General features: G+C 42.1%; 37 non-coding genes and 1 pseudogene across 37 annotated transcripts; all 38 read right to left on the bottom strand.

The window, feature by feature from the left end:
* Positions 1 to 4186: 4186 nt before the first annotated feature.
* LOC145875149 (5S ribosomal RNA) lies at positions 4187 to 4305 on the bottom strand. Its single transcript, XR_014390783.1, has one exon. It is a non-coding gene; the product is annotated as a 5S ribosomal RNA (ribosomal RNA).
* A 409-nt stretch (positions 4306 to 4714) lies between these two features.
* LOC123733825 (5S ribosomal RNA) lies at positions 4715 to 4833 on the bottom strand. Its single transcript, XR_006764188.2, has one exon. It is a non-coding gene; the product is annotated as a 5S ribosomal RNA (ribosomal RNA).
* Positions 4834 to 5242: 409 nt separating this feature from the next.
* LOC123733936 (5S ribosomal RNA) lies at positions 5243 to 5361 on the bottom strand. The gene has a single exon (XR_006764279.2). It is a non-coding gene; the product is annotated as a 5S ribosomal RNA (ribosomal RNA).
* A 139-nt stretch (positions 5362 to 5500) lies between these two features.
* On the bottom strand, positions 5501 to 5619 carry LOC145875148 (5S ribosomal RNA). Its single transcript, XR_014390782.1, has one exon. It is a non-coding gene; the product is annotated as a 5S ribosomal RNA (ribosomal RNA).
* A 409-nt stretch (positions 5620 to 6028) lies between these two features.
* LOC123733779 (5S ribosomal RNA) lies at positions 6029 to 6147 on the bottom strand. The gene has a single exon (XR_006764142.2). It is a non-coding gene; the product is annotated as a 5S ribosomal RNA (ribosomal RNA).
* A 139-nt stretch (positions 6148 to 6286) lies between these two features.
* LOC123733707 (5S ribosomal RNA) lies at positions 6287 to 6405 on the bottom strand. Its single transcript, XR_006764070.2, has one exon. It is a non-coding gene; the product is annotated as a 5S ribosomal RNA (ribosomal RNA).
* A 139-nt stretch (positions 6406 to 6544) lies between these two features.
* On the bottom strand, positions 6545 to 6663 carry LOC145869101 (5S ribosomal RNA). Its single transcript, XR_014385097.1, has one exon. It is a non-coding gene; the product is annotated as a 5S ribosomal RNA (ribosomal RNA).
* A 139-nt stretch (positions 6664 to 6802) lies between these two features.
* On the bottom strand, positions 6803 to 6921 carry LOC145873157 (5S ribosomal RNA). The gene has a single exon (XR_014388790.1). It is a non-coding gene; the product is annotated as a 5S ribosomal RNA (ribosomal RNA).
* A 409-nt stretch (positions 6922 to 7330) lies between these two features.
* LOC145869100 (5S ribosomal RNA) lies at positions 7331 to 7449 on the bottom strand. The gene has a single exon (XR_014385096.1). It is a non-coding gene; the product is annotated as a 5S ribosomal RNA (ribosomal RNA).
* A 139-nt stretch (positions 7450 to 7588) lies between these two features.
* Positions 7589 to 7707, bottom strand: LOC145868008 (5S ribosomal RNA). The gene has a single exon (XR_014384001.1). It is a non-coding gene; the product is annotated as a 5S ribosomal RNA (ribosomal RNA).
* A 139-nt stretch (positions 7708 to 7846) lies between these two features.
* Positions 7847 to 7965, bottom strand: LOC145869099 (5S ribosomal RNA). The gene has a single exon (XR_014385095.1). It is a non-coding gene; the product is annotated as a 5S ribosomal RNA (ribosomal RNA).
* Positions 7966 to 8104: 139 nt separating this feature from the next.
* On the bottom strand, positions 8105 to 8223 carry LOC145875146 (5S ribosomal RNA). Its single transcript, XR_014390780.1, has one exon. It is a non-coding gene; the product is annotated as a 5S ribosomal RNA (ribosomal RNA).
* Positions 8224 to 8632: 409 nt separating this feature from the next.
* On the bottom strand, positions 8633 to 8751 carry LOC145875492 (5S ribosomal RNA). The gene has a single exon (XR_014391128.1). It is a non-coding gene; the product is annotated as a 5S ribosomal RNA (ribosomal RNA).
* Positions 8752 to 8890: 139 nt separating this feature from the next.
* Positions 8891 to 9009, bottom strand: LOC145870249 (5S ribosomal RNA). Its single transcript, XR_014386245.1, has one exon. It is a non-coding gene; the product is annotated as a 5S ribosomal RNA (ribosomal RNA).
* A 139-nt stretch (positions 9010 to 9148) lies between these two features.
* LOC145868691 (5S ribosomal RNA) lies at positions 9149 to 9267 on the bottom strand. The gene has a single exon (XR_014384687.1). It is a non-coding gene; the product is annotated as a 5S ribosomal RNA (ribosomal RNA).
* A 139-nt stretch (positions 9268 to 9406) lies between these two features.
* Positions 9407 to 9525, bottom strand: LOC145869097 (5S ribosomal RNA). Its single transcript, XR_014385093.1, has one exon. It is a non-coding gene; the product is annotated as a 5S ribosomal RNA (ribosomal RNA).
* A 139-nt stretch (positions 9526 to 9664) lies between these two features.
* On the bottom strand, positions 9665 to 9783 carry LOC145873156 (5S ribosomal RNA). Its single transcript, XR_014388789.1, has one exon. It is a non-coding gene; the product is annotated as a 5S ribosomal RNA (ribosomal RNA).
* A 409-nt stretch (positions 9784 to 10192) lies between these two features.
* On the bottom strand, positions 10193 to 10311 carry LOC145869096 (5S ribosomal RNA). Its single transcript, XR_014385092.1, has one exon. It is a non-coding gene; the product is annotated as a 5S ribosomal RNA (ribosomal RNA).
* Positions 10312 to 10450: 139 nt separating this feature from the next.
* Positions 10451 to 10569, bottom strand: LOC145875145 (5S ribosomal RNA). The gene has a single exon (XR_014390779.1). It is a non-coding gene; the product is annotated as a 5S ribosomal RNA (ribosomal RNA).
* Positions 10570 to 10978: 409 nt separating this feature from the next.
* On the bottom strand, positions 10979 to 11097 carry LOC145875511 (5S ribosomal RNA). Its single transcript, XR_014391147.1, has one exon. It is a non-coding gene; the product is annotated as a 5S ribosomal RNA (ribosomal RNA).
* Positions 11098 to 11506: 409 nt separating this feature from the next.
* LOC145867386 (5S ribosomal RNA) lies at positions 11507 to 11625 on the bottom strand. Its single transcript, XR_014383379.1, has one exon. It is a non-coding gene; the product is annotated as a 5S ribosomal RNA (ribosomal RNA).
* Positions 11626 to 11764: 139 nt separating this feature from the next.
* LOC145869697 (5S ribosomal RNA) lies at positions 11765 to 11883 on the bottom strand. The gene has a single exon (XR_014385693.1). It is a non-coding gene; the product is annotated as a 5S ribosomal RNA (ribosomal RNA).
* A 139-nt stretch (positions 11884 to 12022) lies between these two features.
* Positions 12023 to 12141, bottom strand: LOC145869149 (5S ribosomal RNA). The gene has a single exon (XR_014385145.1). It is a non-coding gene; the product is annotated as a 5S ribosomal RNA (ribosomal RNA).
* Positions 12142 to 12280: 139 nt separating this feature from the next.
* LOC145869095 (5S ribosomal RNA) lies at positions 12281 to 12399 on the bottom strand. The gene has a single exon (XR_014385091.1). It is a non-coding gene; the product is annotated as a 5S ribosomal RNA (ribosomal RNA).
* A 139-nt stretch (positions 12400 to 12538) lies between these two features.
* Positions 12539 to 12657, bottom strand: LOC145869148 (5S ribosomal RNA). The gene has a single exon (XR_014385144.1). It is a non-coding gene; the product is annotated as a 5S ribosomal RNA (ribosomal RNA).
* A 139-nt stretch (positions 12658 to 12796) lies between these two features.
* LOC145869094 (5S ribosomal RNA) lies at positions 12797 to 12915 on the bottom strand. The gene has a single exon (XR_014385090.1). It is a non-coding gene; the product is annotated as a 5S ribosomal RNA (ribosomal RNA).
* Positions 12916 to 13054: 139 nt separating this feature from the next.
* On the bottom strand, positions 13055 to 13173 carry LOC145875144 (5S ribosomal RNA). Its single transcript, XR_014390778.1, has one exon. It is a non-coding gene; the product is annotated as a 5S ribosomal RNA (ribosomal RNA).
* Positions 13174 to 13582: 409 nt separating this feature from the next.
* Positions 13583 to 13701, bottom strand: LOC145875258 (5S ribosomal RNA). Its single transcript, XR_014390892.1, has one exon. It is a non-coding gene; the product is annotated as a 5S ribosomal RNA (ribosomal RNA).
* A 409-nt stretch (positions 13702 to 14110) lies between these two features.
* Positions 14111 to 14229, bottom strand: LOC145869093 (5S ribosomal RNA). The gene has a single exon (XR_014385089.1). It is a non-coding gene; the product is annotated as a 5S ribosomal RNA (ribosomal RNA).
* A 139-nt stretch (positions 14230 to 14368) lies between these two features.
* On the bottom strand, positions 14369 to 14487 carry LOC145868007 (5S ribosomal RNA). The gene has a single exon (XR_014384000.1). It is a non-coding gene; the product is annotated as a 5S ribosomal RNA (ribosomal RNA).
* Positions 14488 to 14626: 139 nt separating this feature from the next.
* Positions 14627 to 14745, bottom strand: LOC145869754 (5S ribosomal RNA). The gene has a single exon (XR_014385750.1). It is a non-coding gene; the product is annotated as a 5S ribosomal RNA (ribosomal RNA).
* A 139-nt stretch (positions 14746 to 14884) lies between these two features.
* LOC145868479 (5S ribosomal RNA) lies at positions 14885 to 15003 on the bottom strand. Its single transcript, XR_014384475.1, has one exon. It is a non-coding gene; the product is annotated as a 5S ribosomal RNA (ribosomal RNA).
* Positions 15004 to 15412: 409 nt separating this feature from the next.
* On the bottom strand, positions 15413 to 15531 carry LOC145869092 (5S ribosomal RNA). Its single transcript, XR_014385088.1, has one exon. It is a non-coding gene; the product is annotated as a 5S ribosomal RNA (ribosomal RNA).
* Positions 15532 to 15670: 139 nt separating this feature from the next.
* On the bottom strand, positions 15671 to 15789 carry LOC145869753 (5S ribosomal RNA). The gene has a single exon (XR_014385749.1). It is a non-coding gene; the product is annotated as a 5S ribosomal RNA (ribosomal RNA).
* A 139-nt stretch (positions 15790 to 15928) lies between these two features.
* Positions 15929 to 16047, bottom strand: LOC145875143 (5S ribosomal RNA). The gene has a single exon (XR_014390777.1). It is a non-coding gene; the product is annotated as a 5S ribosomal RNA (ribosomal RNA).
* Positions 16048 to 16456: 409 nt separating this feature from the next.
* On the bottom strand, positions 16457 to 16575 carry LOC145875147 (5S ribosomal RNA). The gene has a single exon (XR_014390781.1). It is a non-coding gene; the product is annotated as a 5S ribosomal RNA (ribosomal RNA).
* Positions 16576 to 16984: 409 nt separating this feature from the next.
* LOC145869091 (5S ribosomal RNA) lies at positions 16985 to 17103 on the bottom strand. Its single transcript, XR_014385087.1, has one exon. It is a non-coding gene; the product is annotated as a 5S ribosomal RNA (ribosomal RNA).
* A 139-nt stretch (positions 17104 to 17242) lies between these two features.
* LOC145870672 (uncharacterized) lies at positions 17243 to 17361 on the bottom strand (annotated as a pseudogene).
* Between the last annotated feature and the right edge of the window lie 139 nt (positions 17362 to 17500).

The following is a 17500-nucleotide window of genomic DNA, read 5'->3' as shown; positions in this document are numbered from 1 at the left end:
TATTTATAACCCCACTCCATGTCAGATCCCTAGCTTCTTGTTCCTTCACCCCTAAAAACACACCTAACACCTTAAAATAATCATTTACCACCTTAAAAGGAAAAGTCCCCTCATTATTCTTCCCAACATACATTATTACTGACTTTTCCATATTCACTTTAGCTCCTGAGGCTTTCTCATATACTTTAAAACACTCCATCACCCTTTTAACACTTCCCTCATCTCTGACTGTAATTGTGGTATCGTCTGCATATTGATGAATTAAACTAAAACCTCCTTGCGGAGTCTCTACACAATTTATAAAATGATCTTTTTTAAGGTATGCCGCTAAGGGTTCTACCGATAAAACAAACAATAAAGCTGATAAAGGGCACCCCTGTCTCACTGACCTCTCAAGAATAAAAGAATCTGTTAAAACCCCATTACATTTAACCCTACTTTTAGCCTTTCTATATAATAATTTTATCCATCTTATTATACCATTTCCAAACCCATACTTTTCCAGTACCCTAAACATAAAATCATGTTCCACCCTGTCAAAAGCTTTATTAAAATCTATACTTAAAACAATCCCCCCCATCTTGTCACTATTCATTTTATTTATCACATCTCTAAGTGTAGTTATGGTATCTGCTATATCTCTTCCAGGCACACTATAATTTTGTGTAGGTGCTATAATATCATTTAAAACCATCTTCATCCTATTTGCCAGTATCTTAGCTAAAATCTTATAATCTGAGTTTAATAAACTAATTGGCCTATAATTTTCTAGTTTCAGTTTGCTCCCCTTATTTTTATATAAAATCGATATCAGCCCTGTCACCATGGAATCTGAAACAGTATCATTGTCTTCCATATATTGATATACTTCTAATAAAATAGGTGCTAAAATACTTTCATACATTTTATAAAACTCTGCAATTAGTCCATCTACTCCAGGACTTTTATTTATTTGTAAACCCTTAATTGCATCTTTCACTTCATCCATTGTTATCTTCCTATCACACATTTGCTTATCTTCAACACCAATTTGCACATCCACACTACTTAAAATCTCTTTTACACACCCCTCCTCCACCTCCCCTTTCTTAAATAAATCCTTATAAAAATTCTGTACAGTTTCTAATATTTCAACATAATCAATTACCACTTCACCCTTTACATTTTCAATCTCACTAATATATGATTTCATCTGTTTAGTTTTCTCTAAACCAAGAAAAAACGACGTACATTTCTCCCCTTCTAAAACATATTTTGCCCTACTTCTTATAATTGCACCCTTACACTTATCTATTTCACATTTGCTCAATTTTTCTTTTAAATCTAAAAACTTTTCAATAGTATAATCAGGATCACTATCACATTTCTTCATTTCTTCATTCAATTTTGTTCTTAAATAATTTTCTGCTCTTGTCATCCTACTCCTCTTCTTCCTTGCATATCTAATACTAAAAACTTTTATTTTTTCTTTAACATTTTCCCACCACTTGCACTTATCATTCCCTTTTTGCTTATCCTCCATTTCATGTTCTATCAAAGATTTAAGTTGTTTCCCGTATTCCTCATCACCTAGATACCCTGCATTCATACACCATATTCCCCCCCCTTTCCTTTCCTTATCTAACCCCACCGAAAATGTTAACCCAGCATGATCACTAAAAGTTGTAAAAATATATTTAATATCCTTCATAAAATTCCTTAACCCTTCGTTTACTAAAACCAAATCTATCCGTGTCTGTTTCAATTCCCCTAAAACCACCTGCCTTCTAGAAAATTCTCTCTTATTCGGATTCTCCTCCCTCCATATATCAATTAAATTGTTTTCAACCATCATTTTCCTTAAAACCCCCCTAGATACATCACTTCTAAAAATAGCTCCCCTTGTCATATCTAGTCTATCCATTTTTACATTAAAATCCCCAACTAAAATACAGTTTCCCTTGCACCATTTCGCTAATTCTAAAAATAAATTCCTTCTCTCTATTTCATTATTCGGCGCATAAATATTTATAATCCTAAAAACCCTACTCATATACTCAAAGTCTAAAATTAAAATCCGCCCATTATTATCATTATATATCTTCTTCACATTTTCTACTACATCCTTCCTTATTAAAATTGCAACCCCACATGAATTCCCCCTACCATTGTTTACATAAATAAAATCCCTCCATATTTTCTGTACTTCTAAAACACACATATTATCCCAGTGCGTCTCTTGAATACATAAAATATCAGAATTCTTTATGTGTACTATTCTATTAAATTTTCCTATTGTTCTCAACCCATTCGCATTTATCGACATTATTGTGACCATACTAATAAATAATAAAATTATAAAATATAATTTCATTATCCTCTACCTTTTATCCAGTTTCTTTCCTCTTCCACCCTTTCTCTCCCCCCCCTCCGCTGCTTTCCTCTTCCTGTATCCTCCTCTCATTCTTTCAAACTTTTCCCCATCATCCGAGTCCGATATCTCCTCCAAGTCCATTTCATCCAGCCAACTTTTCTTCTTTACACCCTCGTCCGTTGTGCTCCCCGTGTTCATCGCCGATTCTGGAATGTTCGTTGTGCTCCCCGTGTTCTCCGCCGTTTCTGGAATGTTCATCTCCGTCTCATGTGTAGTCGTCGTTGTGCTCCCCGTGTTCATCGCCGTTTCTGGAATGTTTGTTGTGCTCCCCGCGTTCATCTCCGTCTCATATATTGTCGTCGTTGTGCTCCCCATGTTCATACCCGTCTCTGTTATTGTCATTAAACTTAAAACCCTCTCCATTTCTTCACCCCCCGAGTTACTTGTTTGTGCTGTGCTTTCCCCTAAAACCTGTGAGTCCCCCGAGTTTCCCCCCAGTCCACTCCCCCCCTCCTCCTGAAAACTCCATCTTCTTATTTCTGAATCCATGCTGCTCCCAATTTCGTTAATCTTCTGGTCTTCCTTCTTCTCCCTTCTTCCTTCCTCCGTCTCTCCACCTTCCACCACATCATCTCCTCCATCTTCTTCTCCTTCTTCCGACAATACAACTGCTTCCTCGAATAGTACTTGACTCCCCTCTTCAGTCATAACTTCTCCACAGTTGCATTCCGCCAATCTCTTTCTGCATCTACCACAAACATTCCTTTCCTTCTCTCCGACACACTCTCTCGCATAATGGCCTTGATTGCCGCACTTGAAACACTTGAATTCAGGGCAATCTTTAACTATGTGCCCAGGTTGTATGCACAATCGACAAACTCTGACCTGCTTGTCATGGATCACCCTGAAGTATTCAGCTCCTTCCAGCGTCTCAATTTTTGTGGAATATGGCAATGATGTGACTTTTTCCGTAAATTTAACTTTACAGAACCTTGTTCCGTCAACCACCTCCGTTCCAGGCCAAACTCTCCTCCTTATCTCCGATACGGCCGTTACTCCCCAGCTTCTCAACTTGTCCAGTATCACTTTATCTTCTATATATACCGGTAGATTCATAAAAGACACCACCAATTCATTAATATTCACATCTCTCGCCAGTATCTTGTTGTCCTTTATCCGTATACCGTCCATTAGCCGTTCTTTACCTTTTCCGTTTCTCATCGTAATTTCATATTTCTTATCTCCTTTCATTCGGCATCCCACCACCTCTCCACACATCTCCTTAATTGCTCGTAGTAATTCCATCGTCGTCACCTTATCTTCTCCCACCAACTCAATTGCCACCGTGTATTCTTTTCCATATTTCATTCCTCCTTTTTCGTTTTCCTTCCGTTGCGCATTTTCGTTGTCTTTGTCCGTTCCGTTTGTCGTTGCCATGTTGTCCGTCATTGTGAATCAAAAATGAAAGCGAAAAAACCTCCCCCAGGCAGCAAAACTGCAGGGGGGGAAAACTAAACAAAACTAAAAACTATCCAAATGAAAAAAACAATAAATTATATTGCAAAATCCAAAAAAGAAACGAAAATAGCTCTCGAGCAAACACTCTCAAGCAAACACTCACAGGTCAATTACTCGCACCTGTCGTCACTTCTCCAATCAAGGATTAGCGCCCCCAGGCTGGTATGGCCGTAAGCGAGAAACAATCTCTTGCTACAACATATATAGTCAAAGTGAGTCTGATAAAACAGACATTTAGTCAATTCATCATTAAATGCTTACTACAAGGCAGTGTTGCTGATGAAATAGTGCAAGAGCACACCCTCGTGGACAAAATGCTTACAGCACCTGGTATTCCCAGGCGGTCTCCCATCCAAGTACTAACCAGGCCCGACCCTGCTTAGCTTCCGAGATCAGACGAGATCGGGCGAACCCAGGCTGGTATGGCCGTAAGCGAGACACAATCTCTTGCTACAACATATATATTCAAAGTGAGTGTGATAAACAGACATTGCATTTTCACCAATTAGATAAGCAGCTTGAACTTTGTGTCACTGAAAAAGTAGAAGAAATTACAAACACTGTTCCCATCACTTTTTAGCACAGGTAGTTGGATAAAATACCAACTTTATTTCCTTTCATCATTTGAACAGGGCAAAGGAGCACAAAGCACACACAAGCTGCATTCAGCAACAATATTCTTGTTTGTCTTATAAATACAAGGCAGATGCTAATTGAAAACACAAGGAAATTTGATCCTATTAAAAAGGCAGGAAGCTGCATTTAGTCAATTCATCATTAAATGCTTACTACAAGGCAGTGTTGCTGATGAAATAGTGCAAGAGCACACCCTCGTGGACAAAATGCTTACAGCACCTGGTATTCCCAGGCGGTCTCCCATCCAAGTACTAAACAGGCCCGACCCTGCTTAGCTTCCGAGATCAGACGAGATCGGGCGTACCCAGGCTGGTATGGCCGTAAGCGAGAAACAATCTCTTGCTACAACATATATATTCAAAGTGAGTGTGATAAACAGACATTGCATTTTCACCAATTAGATAAGCAGCTTGAACTTTGTGTCACTGAAAAAGTAGAAGAAATTACAAACACTGTTCCCATCACTTTTTAGCACAGGTAGTTGGATAAAATACCAACTTTATTTCCTTTCATCATTTGAACAGGGCAAAGGAGCACAAAGCACACACAAGCTGCATTCAGCAACAATATTCTTGTTTGTCTTATAAATACAAGGCAGATGCTAATTGAAAACACAAGGAAATTTGATCCTATTAAAAAGGCAGGAAGCTGCATTTAGTCAATTCATCATTAAATGCTTACTACAAGGCAGTGTTGCTGATGAAATAGTGCAAGAGCACACCCTCGTGGACAAAATGCTTACAGCACCTGGTATTCCCAGGCGGTCTCCCATCCAAGTACTAACCAGGCCCGACCCTGCTTAGCTTCCGAGATCAGACGAGATCGGGCGTACCCAGGCTGATATGGCCGTAAGCGAGAAACAATCTCTTGCTACAACATATATAGTCAAAGTGAGTCTGATAAAACAGACATTTAGTCAATTCATCATTAAATGCTTACTACAAGGCAGTGTTGCTGATGAAATAGTGCAAGAGCACACCCTCGTGGACAAAATGCTTACAGCACCTGGTATTCCCAGGCGGTCTCCCATCCAAGTACTAACCAGGCCCGACCCTGCTTAGCTTCCGAGATCAGACGAGATCGGGCGAACCCAGGCTGGTATGGCCGTAAGCGAGACACAATCTCTTGCTACAACATATATATTCAAAGTGAGTGTGATAAACAGACATTGCATTTTCACCAATTAGATAAGCAGCTTGAACTTTGTGTCACTGAAAAAGTAGAAGAAATTACAAACACTGTTCCCATCACTTTTTAGCACAGGTAGTTGGATAAAATACCAACTTTATTTCCTTTCATCATTTGAACAGGGCAAAGGAGCACAAAGCACACACAAGCTGCATTCAGCAACAATATTCTTGTTTGTCTTATAAATACAAGGCAGATGCTAATTGAAAACACAAGGAAATTTGATCCTATTAAAAAGGCAGGAAGCTGCATTTAGTCAATTCATCATTAAATGCTTACTACAAGGCAGTGTTGATGATGAAATAGTGCAAGAGCACACCCTCGTGGACAAAATGCTTACAGCACCTGGTATTCCCAGGCGGTCTCCCATCCAAGTACTAACCAGGCCCGACCCTGCTTAGCTTCCGAGATCAGACGAGATCGGGCGTACCCAGGCTGATATGGCCGTAAGCGAGAAACAATCTCTTGCTACAACATATATAGTCAAAGTGAGTCTGATAAAACAGACATTTAGTCAATTCATCATTAAATGCTTACTACAAGGCAGTGTTGCTGATGAAATAGTGCAAGAGCACACCCTCGTGGACAAAATGCTTACAGCACCTGGTATTCCCAGGCGGTCTCCCATCCAAGTACTAACCAGGCACGACCCTGCTTAGCTTCCGAGATCAGACGAGATCGGGCGTACCCAGGCTGGTATGGCCGTAAGCGAGAAACAATCTCTTGCTACAACATATATAGTTAAAGTGAGTCAGATAAAACAGACATTTAGTCAATTCATCATTAAATGCTTACTACAAGGCAGTGTTGCTGATGAAATAGTGCAAGAGCACACCCTCGTGGACAAAATGCTTACAGCACCTGGTATTCCCAGGCGGTCTCCCATCCAAGTACTAACCAGGCACGACCCTGCTTAGCTTCCGAGATCAGACGAGATCGGGCGTACCCAGGCTGGTATGGCCGTAAGCGAGAAACAATCTCTTGCTACAACATATATAGTCAAAGTGAGTCTGATAAAACAGACATTTAGTCAATTCATCATTAAATGCTTACTACAAGGCAGTGTTGCTGATGAAATAGTGCAAGAGCACACCCTCGTGGACAAAATGCTTACAGCACCTGGTATTCCCAGGCGGTCTCCCATCCAAGTACTAACCAGGCCCGACCCTGCTTAGCTTCCGAGATCAGACGAGATCGGGCGTACCCAGGCTGGTATGGCCGTAAGCGAGAAACAATCTCTTGCTACAACATATATATTCAAAGTGAGTGTGATAAACAGACATTGCATTTTCACCAATTAGATAAGCAGCTTGAACTTTGTGTCACTGAAAAAGTAGAAGAAATTACAAACACTGTTCCCATCACTTTTTAGCACAGGTAGTTGGATAAAATACCAACTTTATTTCCTTTCATCATTTGAACAGGGCAAAGGAGCACAAAGCACACACAAGCTGCATTCAGCAACAATATTCTTGTTTGTCTTATAAATACAAGGCAGATGCTAATTGAAAACACAAGGAAATTTGATCCTATTAAAAAGGCAGGAAGCTGCATTTAGTCAATTCATCATTAAATGCTTACTACAAGGCAGTGTTGCTGATGAAATAGTGCAAGAGCACACCCTCGTGGACAAAATGCTTACAGCACCTGGTATTCCCAGGCGGTCTCCCATCCAAGTACTAACCAGGCACGACCCTGCTTAGCTTCCGAGATCAGACGAGATCGGGCGTACCCAGGCTGGTATGGCCGTAAGCGAGAAACAATCTCTTGCTACAACATATATAGTCAAAGTGAGTCTGATAAAACAGACATTTAGTCAATTCATCATTAAATGCTTACTACAAGGCAGTGTTGCTGATGAAATAGTGCAAGAGCACACCCTCGTGGACAAAATGCTTACAGCACCTGGTATTCCCAGGCGGTCTCCCATCCAAGTACTAACCAGGCCCGACCCTGCTTAGCTTCCGAGATCAGACGAGATCGGGCGTACCCAGGCAGATATGGCCGTAAGCGAGAAACAATCTCTTGCTACAACATATATAGTCAAAGTGAGTCAGATAAAACAGACATTTAGTCAATTCATCATTAAATGCTTACTACAAGGCAGTGTTGCTGATGAAATAGTGCAAGAGCACACCCTCGTGGACAAAATGCTTACAGCACCTGGTATTCCCAGGCGGTCTCCCATCCAAGTACTAACCAGGCACGACCCTGCTTAGCTTCCGAGATCAGACGAGATCGGGCGTACCCAGGCTGGTATGGCCGTAAGCGAGAAACAATCTCTTGCTACAACATATATAGTCAAAGTGAGTCTGATAAAACAGACATTTAGTCAATTCATCATTAAATGCTTACTACAAGCCAGTGTTGCTGATGAAATAGTGCAAGAGCACACCCTCGTGGACAAAATGCTTACAGCACCTGGTATTCCCAGGCGGTCTCCCATCCAAGTACTAACCAGGCCCGACCCTGCTTAGCTTCCGAGATCAGACGAGATCGGGCGAACCCAGGCTGGTATGGCCGTAAGCGAGACACAATCTCTTGCTACAACATATATATTCAAAGTGAGTGTGATAAACAGACATTGCATTTTCACCAATTAGATAAGCAGCTTGAACTTTGTGTCACTGAAAAAGTAGAAGAAATTACAAACACTGTTCCCATCACTTTTTAGCACAGGTAGTTGGATAAAATACCAACTTTATTTCCTTTCATCATTTGAACAGGGCAAAGGAGCACAAAGCACACACAAGCTGCATTCAGCAACAATATTCTTGTTTGTCTTATAAATACAAGGCAGATGCTAATTGAAAACACAAGGAAATTTGATCCTATTAAAAAGGCAGGAAGCTGCATTTAGTCAATTCATCATTAAATGCTTACTACAAGGCAGTGTTGCTGATGAAATAGTGCAAGAGCACACCCTCGTGGACAAAATGATTACAGCACCTGGTATTCCCAGGCGGTCTCCCATCCAAGTACTAACCAGGCCCGACCCTGCTTAGCTTCCGAGATCAGACGAGATCGGGCGTACCCAGGCTGGTATGGCCGTAAGCGAGAAACAATCTCTTGCTACAACATATATAGTCAAAGTGAGTCTGATAAAACAGACATTTAGTCAATTCATCATTAAATGCTTACTACAAGGCAGTGTTGCTGATGAAATAGTGCAAGAGCACACCCTCGTGGACAAAATGCTTACAGCACCTGGTATTCCCAGGCGGTCTCCCATCCAAGTACTAACCAGGCACGACCCTGCTTAGCTTCCGAGATCAGACGAGATCGGGCTTACCCAGGCTGGTATGGCCGTAAGCGAGAAACAATCTCTTGCTACAACATATATAGTCAAAGTGAGTCTGATAAAACAGACATTTAGTCAATTCATCATTAAATGCTTACTACAAGGCAGTGTTGCTGATGAAATAGTGCAAGAGCACACCCTCGTGGACAAAATGCTTACAGCACCTGGTATTCCCAGGCGGTCTCCCATCCAAGTACTAACCAGGCCCGACCCTGCTTACCTTCCGAGATCAGACGAGATCGGGCGTACCCAGGCTGATATGGCCGTAAGCGAGAAACAATCTCTTGCTACAACATATATAGTCAAAGTGAGTCTGATAAAACAGACATTTAGTCAATTCATCATTAAATGCTTACTACAAGGCAGTGTTGCTGATGAAATAGTGCAAGAGCACACCCTCGTGGACAAAATGCTTACAGCACCTGGTATTCCCAGGCGGTCTCCCATCCAAGTACTAACCAGGCACGACCCTGCTTAGCTTCCGAGATCAGACGAGATCGGGCGTACCCAGGCTGGTATGGCCGTAAGCGAGAAACAATCTCTTGCTACAACATATATAGTCAAAGTGAGTCTGATAAAACAGACATTTAGTCAATTCATCATTAAATGCTTACTACAAGGCAGTGTTGCTGATGAAATAGTGCAAGAGCACACCCTCGTGGACAAAATGCTTACAGCACCTGGTATTCCCAGGCGGTCTCCCATCCAAGTACTAACCAGGCCCGACCCTGCTTAGCTTCCGAGATCAGACGAGATCGGGCGTACCCAGGCTGGTATGGCCGTAAGCAAGAAACAATCTCTTGCTACAACATATATATTCAAAGTGAGTGTGATAAACAGACATTGCATTTTCACCAATTAGATAAGCAGCTTGAACTTTGTGTCACTGAAAAAGTAGAAGAAATTACAAACACTGTTCCCATCACTTTTTAGCACAGGTAGTTGGATAAAATTCCAACTTTATTTCCTTTCATCATTTGAACAGGGCAAAGGAGCACAAAGCACACACAAGCTGCATTCAGCAACAATATTCTTGTTTGTCTTATAAATACAAGGCAGATGCTAATTGAAAACACAAGGAAATTTGATCCTATTAAAAAGGCAGGAAGCTGCATTTAGTCAATTCATCATTAAATGCTTACTACAAGGCAGTGTTGCTGATGAAATAGTGCAAGAGCACACCCTCGTGGACAAAATGCTTACAGCACCTGGTATTCCCAGGCGGTCTCCCATCCAAGTACTAACCAGGCACGACCCTGCTTAGCTTCCGAGATCAGACGAGATCGGGCGTACCCAGGCTGGTATGGCCGTAAGCGAGAAACAATCTCTTGCTACAACATATATAGTCAAAGTGAGTCTGATAAAACAGACATTTAGTCAATTCATCATTAAATGCTTACTACAAGGCAGTGTTGCTGATGAAATAGTGCAAGAGCACACCCTCGTGGACAAAATGCTTACAGCACCTGGTATTCCCAGGCGGTCTCCCATCCAAGTACTAACCAGGCCCGACCCTGCTTAGCTTCCGAGATCAGACGAGATCGGGCGAACCCAGGCTGGTATGGCCGTAAGCGAGACACAATCTCTTGCTACAACATATATATTCAAAGTGAGTGTGATAAACAGACATTGCATTTTCACCAATTAGATAAGCAGCTTGAACTTTGTGTCACTGAAAAAGTAGAAGAAATTACAAACACTGTTCCCATCACTTTTTAGCACAGGTAGTTGGATAAAATACCAACTTTATTTCCTTTCATCATTTGAACAGGGCAAAGGAGCACAAAGCACACACAAGCTGCATTCAGCAACAATATTCTTGTTTGTCTTATAAATACAAGGCAGATGCTAATTGAAAACACAAGGAAATTTGATCCTATTAAAAAGGCAGGAAGCTGCATTTAGTCAATTCATCATTAAATGCTTACTACAAGGCAGTGTTGCTGATGAAATAGTGCAAGAGCACACCCTCGTGGACAAAATGCTTACAGCACCTGGTATTCCCAGGCGGTCTCCCATCCAAGTACTAAACAGGCCCGACCCTGCTTAGCTTCCGAGATCAGACGAGATCGGGCGTACCCAGGCTGGTATGGCCGTAAGCGAGAAACAATCTCTTGCTACAACATATATATTCAAAGTGAGTGTGATAAACAGACATTGCATTTTCACCAATTAGATAAGCAGCTTGAACTTTGTGTCACTGAAAATGTAGAAGAAATTACAAACACTGTTCCCATCACTTTTTAGCACAGGTAGTTGGATAAAATACCAACTTTATTTCCTTTCATCATTTGAACAGGGCAAAGGAGCACAAAGCACACACAAGCTGCATTCAGCAACAATATTCTTGTTTGTCTTATAAATACAAGGCAGATGCTAATTGAAAACACAAGGAAATTTGATCCTATTAAAAAGGCAGGAAGCTGCATTTAGTCAATTCATCATTAAATGCTTACTACAAGGCAGTGTTGCTGATGAAATAGTGCAAGAGCACACCCTCGTGGACAAAATGCTTACAGCACCTGGTATTCCCAGGCGGTCTCCCATCCAAGTACTAACCAGGCCCGACCCTGCTTAGCTTCCGAGATCAGACGAGATCGGGCGTACCCAGGCTGATATGGCCGTAAGCGAGAAACAATCTCTTGCTACAACATATATAGTCAAAGTGAGTCTGATAAAACAGACATTTAGTCAATTCATCATTAAATGCTTACTACAAGGCAGTGTTGCTGATGAAATAGTGCAAGAGCACACCCTCGTGGACAAAATGCTTACAGCACCTGGTATTCCCAGGCGGTCTCCCATCCAAGTACTAACCAGGCACGACCCTGCTTAGCTTCCGAGATCAGACGAGATCGGGCGTACCCAGACTGGTATGGCCGTAAGCGAGAAACAATCTCTTGCTACAACATATATAGTCAAAGTGAGTCTGATAAAACAGACATTTAGTCAATTCATCATTAAATGCTTACTACAAGGCAGTGTTGCTGATGAAATAGTGCAAGAGCACACCCTCGTGGACAAAATGCTTACAGCACCTGGTATTCCCAGGCGGTCTCCCATCCAAGTACTAACCAGGCCCGACCCTGCTTAGCTTCCGAGATCAGACGAGATCGGGCATACCCAGGCAGATATGGCCGTAAGCGAGAAACAATCTCTTGCTACAACATATATAGTCAAAGTGAGTCAGATAAAACAGACATTTAGTCAATTCATCATTAAATGCTTACTACAAGGCAGTGTTGCTGATGAAATAGTGCAAGAGCACACCCTCGTGGACAAAATGCTTACAGCACCTGGTATTCCCAGGCGGTCTCCCATCCAAGTACTAACCAGGCACGACCCTGCTTAGCTTCCGAGATCAGACGAGATCGGGCGTACCCAGGCTGGTATGGCCGTAAGCGAGAAACAATCTCTTGCTACAACATATATAGTCAAAGTGAGTCTGATAAAACAGACATTTAGTCAATTCATCATTAAATGCTTACTACAAGGCAGTGTTGCTGATGAAATAGTGCAAGAGCACACCCTCGTGGACAAAATGCTTACAGCACCTGGTATTCCCAGGCGGTCTCCCATCCAAGTACTAACCAGGCCCGACCCTGCTTAGCTTCCGAGATCAGACGAGATCGGGCATACCCAGGCAGATATGGCCGTAAGCGAGAAACAATCTCTTGCTACAACATATATAGTCAAAGTGAGTCAGATAAAACAGACATTTAGTCAATTCATCATTAAATGCTTACTACAAGGCAGTGTTGCTGATGAAATAGTGCAAGAGCACACCCTCGTGGACAAAATGCTTACAGCACCTGGTATTCCCAGGCGGTCTCCCATCCAAGTACTAACCAGGCACGACCCTGCTTAGCTTCCGAGATCAGACGAGATCGGGCGTACCCAGGCTGGTATGGCCGTAAGCGAGAAACAATCTCTTGCTACAACATATATAGTCAAAGTGAGTCTGATAAAACAGACATTTAGTCAATTCATCATTAAATGCTTACTACAAGGCAGTGTTGCTGATGAAATAGTGCAAGAGCACACCCTCGTGGACAAAATGCTTACAGCACCTGGTATTCCCAGGCGGTCTCCCATCCAAGTACTAACCAGGCCCGACCCTGCTTAGCTTCCGAGATCAGACGAGATCGGGCGAACCCAGGCTGGTATGGCCGTAAGCGAGACACAATCTCTTGCTACAACATATATATTCAAAGTGAGTGTGATAAACAGACATTGCATTTTCACCAATTAGATAAGCAGCTTGAACTTTGTGTCACTGAAAAAGTAGAAGAAATTACAAACACTGTTCCCATCACTTTTTAGCACAGGTAGTTGGATAAAATACCAACTTTATTTCCTTTCATCATTTGAACAGGGCAAAGGAGCACAAAGCACACACAAGCTGCATTCAGCAACAATATTCTTGTTTGTCTTATAAATACAAGGCAGATGCTAATTGAAAACACAAGGAAATTTGATCCTATTAAAAAGGCAGGAAGCTGCATTTAGTCAATTCATCATTAAATGCTTACTACAAGGCAGTGTTGCTGATGAAATAGTGCAAGAGCACACCCTCGTGGACAAAATGCTTACAGCACCTGGTATTCCCAGGCGGTCTCCCATCCAAGTACTAACCAGGCCCGACCCTGCTTAGCTTCCGAGATCAGACGAGATCGGGCGTACCCAGGATGGTATGGCCGTAAGCGAGAAACAATCTCTTGCTACAACATATATATTCAAAGTGAGTGTGATAAACAGACATTGCATTTTCACCAATTAGATAAGCAGCTTGAACTTTGTGTCACTGAAAAAGTAGAAGAAATTACAAACACTCTTCCCATCACTTTTTAGCACAGGTAGTTGGATAAAATACAAACTTTATTTCCTTTCATCATTTGAACAGGGCAAAGGAGCACAAAGCACACACAAGCTGCATTCAGCAACAATATTCTTGTTTGTCTTATAAATACAAGGCAGATGCTAATTGAAAACACAAGGAAATTTGATCCTATTAAAAAGGCAGGAAGCTGCATTTAGTCAATTCATCATTAAATGCTTACTACAAGGCAGTGTTGCTGATGAAATAGTGCAAGAGCACACCCTCGTGGACAAAATGCTTACAGCACCTGGTATTCCCAGGCGGTCTCCCATCCAAGTACTAACCAGGCACGACCCTGCTTAGCTTCCGAGATCAGACGAGATCGGGCGTACCCAGGCTGGTATGGCCGTAAGCGAGAAACAATCTCTTGCTACAACATATATAGTCAAAGTGAGTCTGATAAAACAGACATTTAGTCAATTCATCATTAAATGCTTACTACAAGGCAGTGTTGCTGATGAAATAGTGCAAGAGCACACCCTCGTGGACAAAATGCTTACAGCACCTGGTATTCCCAGGCGGTCTCCCATCCAAGTACTAACCAGGCCCGACCCTGCTTAGCTTCCGAGATCAGACGAGATCGGGCGTACCCAGGCAGATATGGCCGTAAGCGAGAAACAATCTCTTGCTACAACATATATAGTCAAAGTGAGTCAGATAAAACAGACATTTAGTCAATTCATCATTAAATGCTTACTACAAGGCAGTGTTGCTGATGAAATAGTGCAAGAGCACACCCTCGTGGACAAAATGCTTACAGCACCTGGTATTCCCAGGCGGTCTCCCATCCAAGTACTAACCAGGCACGACCCTGCTTAGCTTCCGAGATCAGACGAGATCGGGCATACCCAGGCTGGTATGGCCGTAAGCGAGAAACAATCTCTTGCTACAACATATATAGTCAAAGTGAGTCTGATAAAACAGACATTTAGTCAATTCATCATTAAATGCTTACTACAAGGCAGTGTTGCTGATGAAATAGTGCAAGAGCACACCCTCGTGGACAAAATGCTTACAGCACCTGGTATTCCCAGGCGGTCTCCCATCCAAGTACTAACCAGGACCGACCCTGCTTAGCTTCCGAGATCAGACGAGATCGGGCGTACCCAGGATGGGATGGCCGTAAGCGAGAAACAATCTCTTGCTACAACATATATATTCAAAGTGAGTGTGATAAACAGACATTGCATTTTCACCAATTAGATAAGCAGCTTGAACTTTGTGTCACTGAAAAAGTAGAAGAAATTACAAACACTGTTCCCATCACTTTTTAGCACAGGTAGTTGGATAAAATACCAACTTTATTTCCTTTCATCATTTGAACAGGGCAAAGGAGCACAAAGCACACACAAGCTGCATTCAGCAACAATATTCTTGTTTGTCTTATAAATACAAGGCAGATGCTAATTGAAAACACAAGGAAATTTGATCCTATTAAAAAGGCAGGAAGCTGCATTTAGTCAATTCATCATTAAATGCTTACTACAAGGCAGTGTTGCTGATGAAATAGTGCAAGAGCACACCCTCGTGGACAAAATGCTTACAGCACCTGGTATTCCCAGGCGGTCTCCCATCCAAGTACTAACCAGGCACGACCCTGCTTAGCTTCCGAGATCAGACGAGATCGGGCGTACCCAGGCTGGTATGGCCGTAAGCGAGAAACAATCTCTTGCTACAACATATATAGTCAAAGTGAGTCTGATAAAACAGACATTTAGTCAATTCATCATTAAATGCTTACTACAAGGCAGTGTTGCTGATGAAATAGTGCAAGAGCACACCCTCGTGGACAAAATGCTTACAGCACCTGGTATTCCCAGGCGGTCTCCCATCCAAGTACTAACCAGGCACGACCCTGCTTAGCTTCCGAGATCAGACGAGATCGGGCATACCCAGGCTGGTATGGCCGTAAGCTAGAAACAATCTCTTGCTACAACATATATAGTCAAAGTGAGTCTGATAAAACAGACATTTAGTCAATTCATCATTAAATGCTTACTACAAGGCAGTGTTGCTGATGAAATAGTGCAAGAGCACACCCTCGTGGACAAAATGCTTACAGCACCTGGTATTCCCAGGCGGTCTCCCATCCAAGTACTAACCAGGCCCGACCCTGCTTAGCTTCCGAGATCAGACGAGATCGGGCGAACCCAGGCTGGTATGGCCGTAAGCGAGACACAATCTCTTGCTACAACATATATATTCAAAGTGAGTGTGATAAACAGACATTGCATTTTCACCAATTAGATAAGCAGCTTGAACTTTGTGTCACTGAAAAAGTAGAAGAAATTACAAACACTGTTCCCATCACTTTTTAGCACAGGTAGTTGGATAAAATACCAACTTTATTTCCTTTCATCATTTGAACAGGGCAAAGGAGCACAAAGCACACACAAGCTGCATTCAGCAACAATATTCTTGTTTGTCTTATAAATACAAGGCAGATGCTAATTGAAAACACAAGGAAATTTGATCCTATTAAAAAGGCAGGAAGCTGCATTTAGTCAATTCATCATTAAATGCTTACTACAAGGCAGTGTTGCTGATGAAATAGTGCAAGAGCACACCCTCGTGGACAAAATGCTTACAGCACCTGGTATTCCCAGGCGGTCTCCCATCCAAGTACTAACCAGGCCCGACCCTGCTTAGCTTCCGAGATCAGACGAGATCGGGCGTACCCAGGATGGTATGGCCGTAAGCGAGAAACAATCTCTTGCTACAACATATATATTCAAAGTGAGTGTGATAAACAGACATTGCATTTTCACCAATTAGATAAGCAGCTTGAACTTTGTGTCACTGAAAAAGTAGAAGAAATTACAAACACTCTTCCCATCACTTTTTAGCACAGGTAGTTGGATAAAATACAAACTTTATTTCCTTTCATCATTTGAACAGGGCAAAGGAGCACAAAGCACACACAAGCTGCATTCAGCAACAATATTCTTGTTTGTCTTATAAATACAAGGCAGATGCTAATTGAAAACACAAGGAAATTTGATCCTATTAAAAAGGCAGGAAGCTGCATTTAGTCAATTCATCATTAAATGCTTACTACAAGGCAGTGTTGCTGATGAAATAGTGCAAGAGCACACCCTCGTGGACAAAATGCTTACAGCACCTGGTATTCCCAGGCGGTCTCCCATCCAAGTACTAACCAGGCACGACCCTGCTTAGCTTCCGAGATCAGACGAGATCGGGCGTACCCAGGCTGGTATGGCCGTAAGCGAGAAACAATCTCTTGCTACAACATATATAGTCAAAGTGAGTCTGATAAAACAGACATTTAGTCAATTCATCATTAAATGCTTACTACAAGGCAGTGTTGCTGATGAAATAGTGCAAGAGCACACCCTCGTGGACAAAATGCTTACAGCACCTGGTATTCCCAGGCGGTCTCCCATCCAAGTACTAACCAGGCACGACCCTGCTTAGCTTCCGGGATCAGACGAGATCGGGCATACCCAGGCTGGTATGGCCGTAAGCGAGAAACAATCTCTTGCTACAACATATATAGTCAAAGTGAGTCTGATAAAACAGACATTTAGTCAATTCATCATTAAATGCTTACTACAAGGCAGTGTTGCTGATGAAATAGTGCAAGAGCACACCCTCGTGGACAAAA

This window comes from Salmo salar, unplaced genomic scaffold, assembly GCF_965601325.2.
Source record: "Salmo salar unplaced genomic scaffold, fSalSal1 ptg000293l, whole genome shotgun sequence".
Lineage (NCBI taxonomy): Eukaryota > Metazoa > Chordata > Actinopteri > Salmoniformes > Salmonidae > Salmo > Salmo salar.
This window is presented reverse-complemented; position numbering and strand designations above follow the sequence as displayed.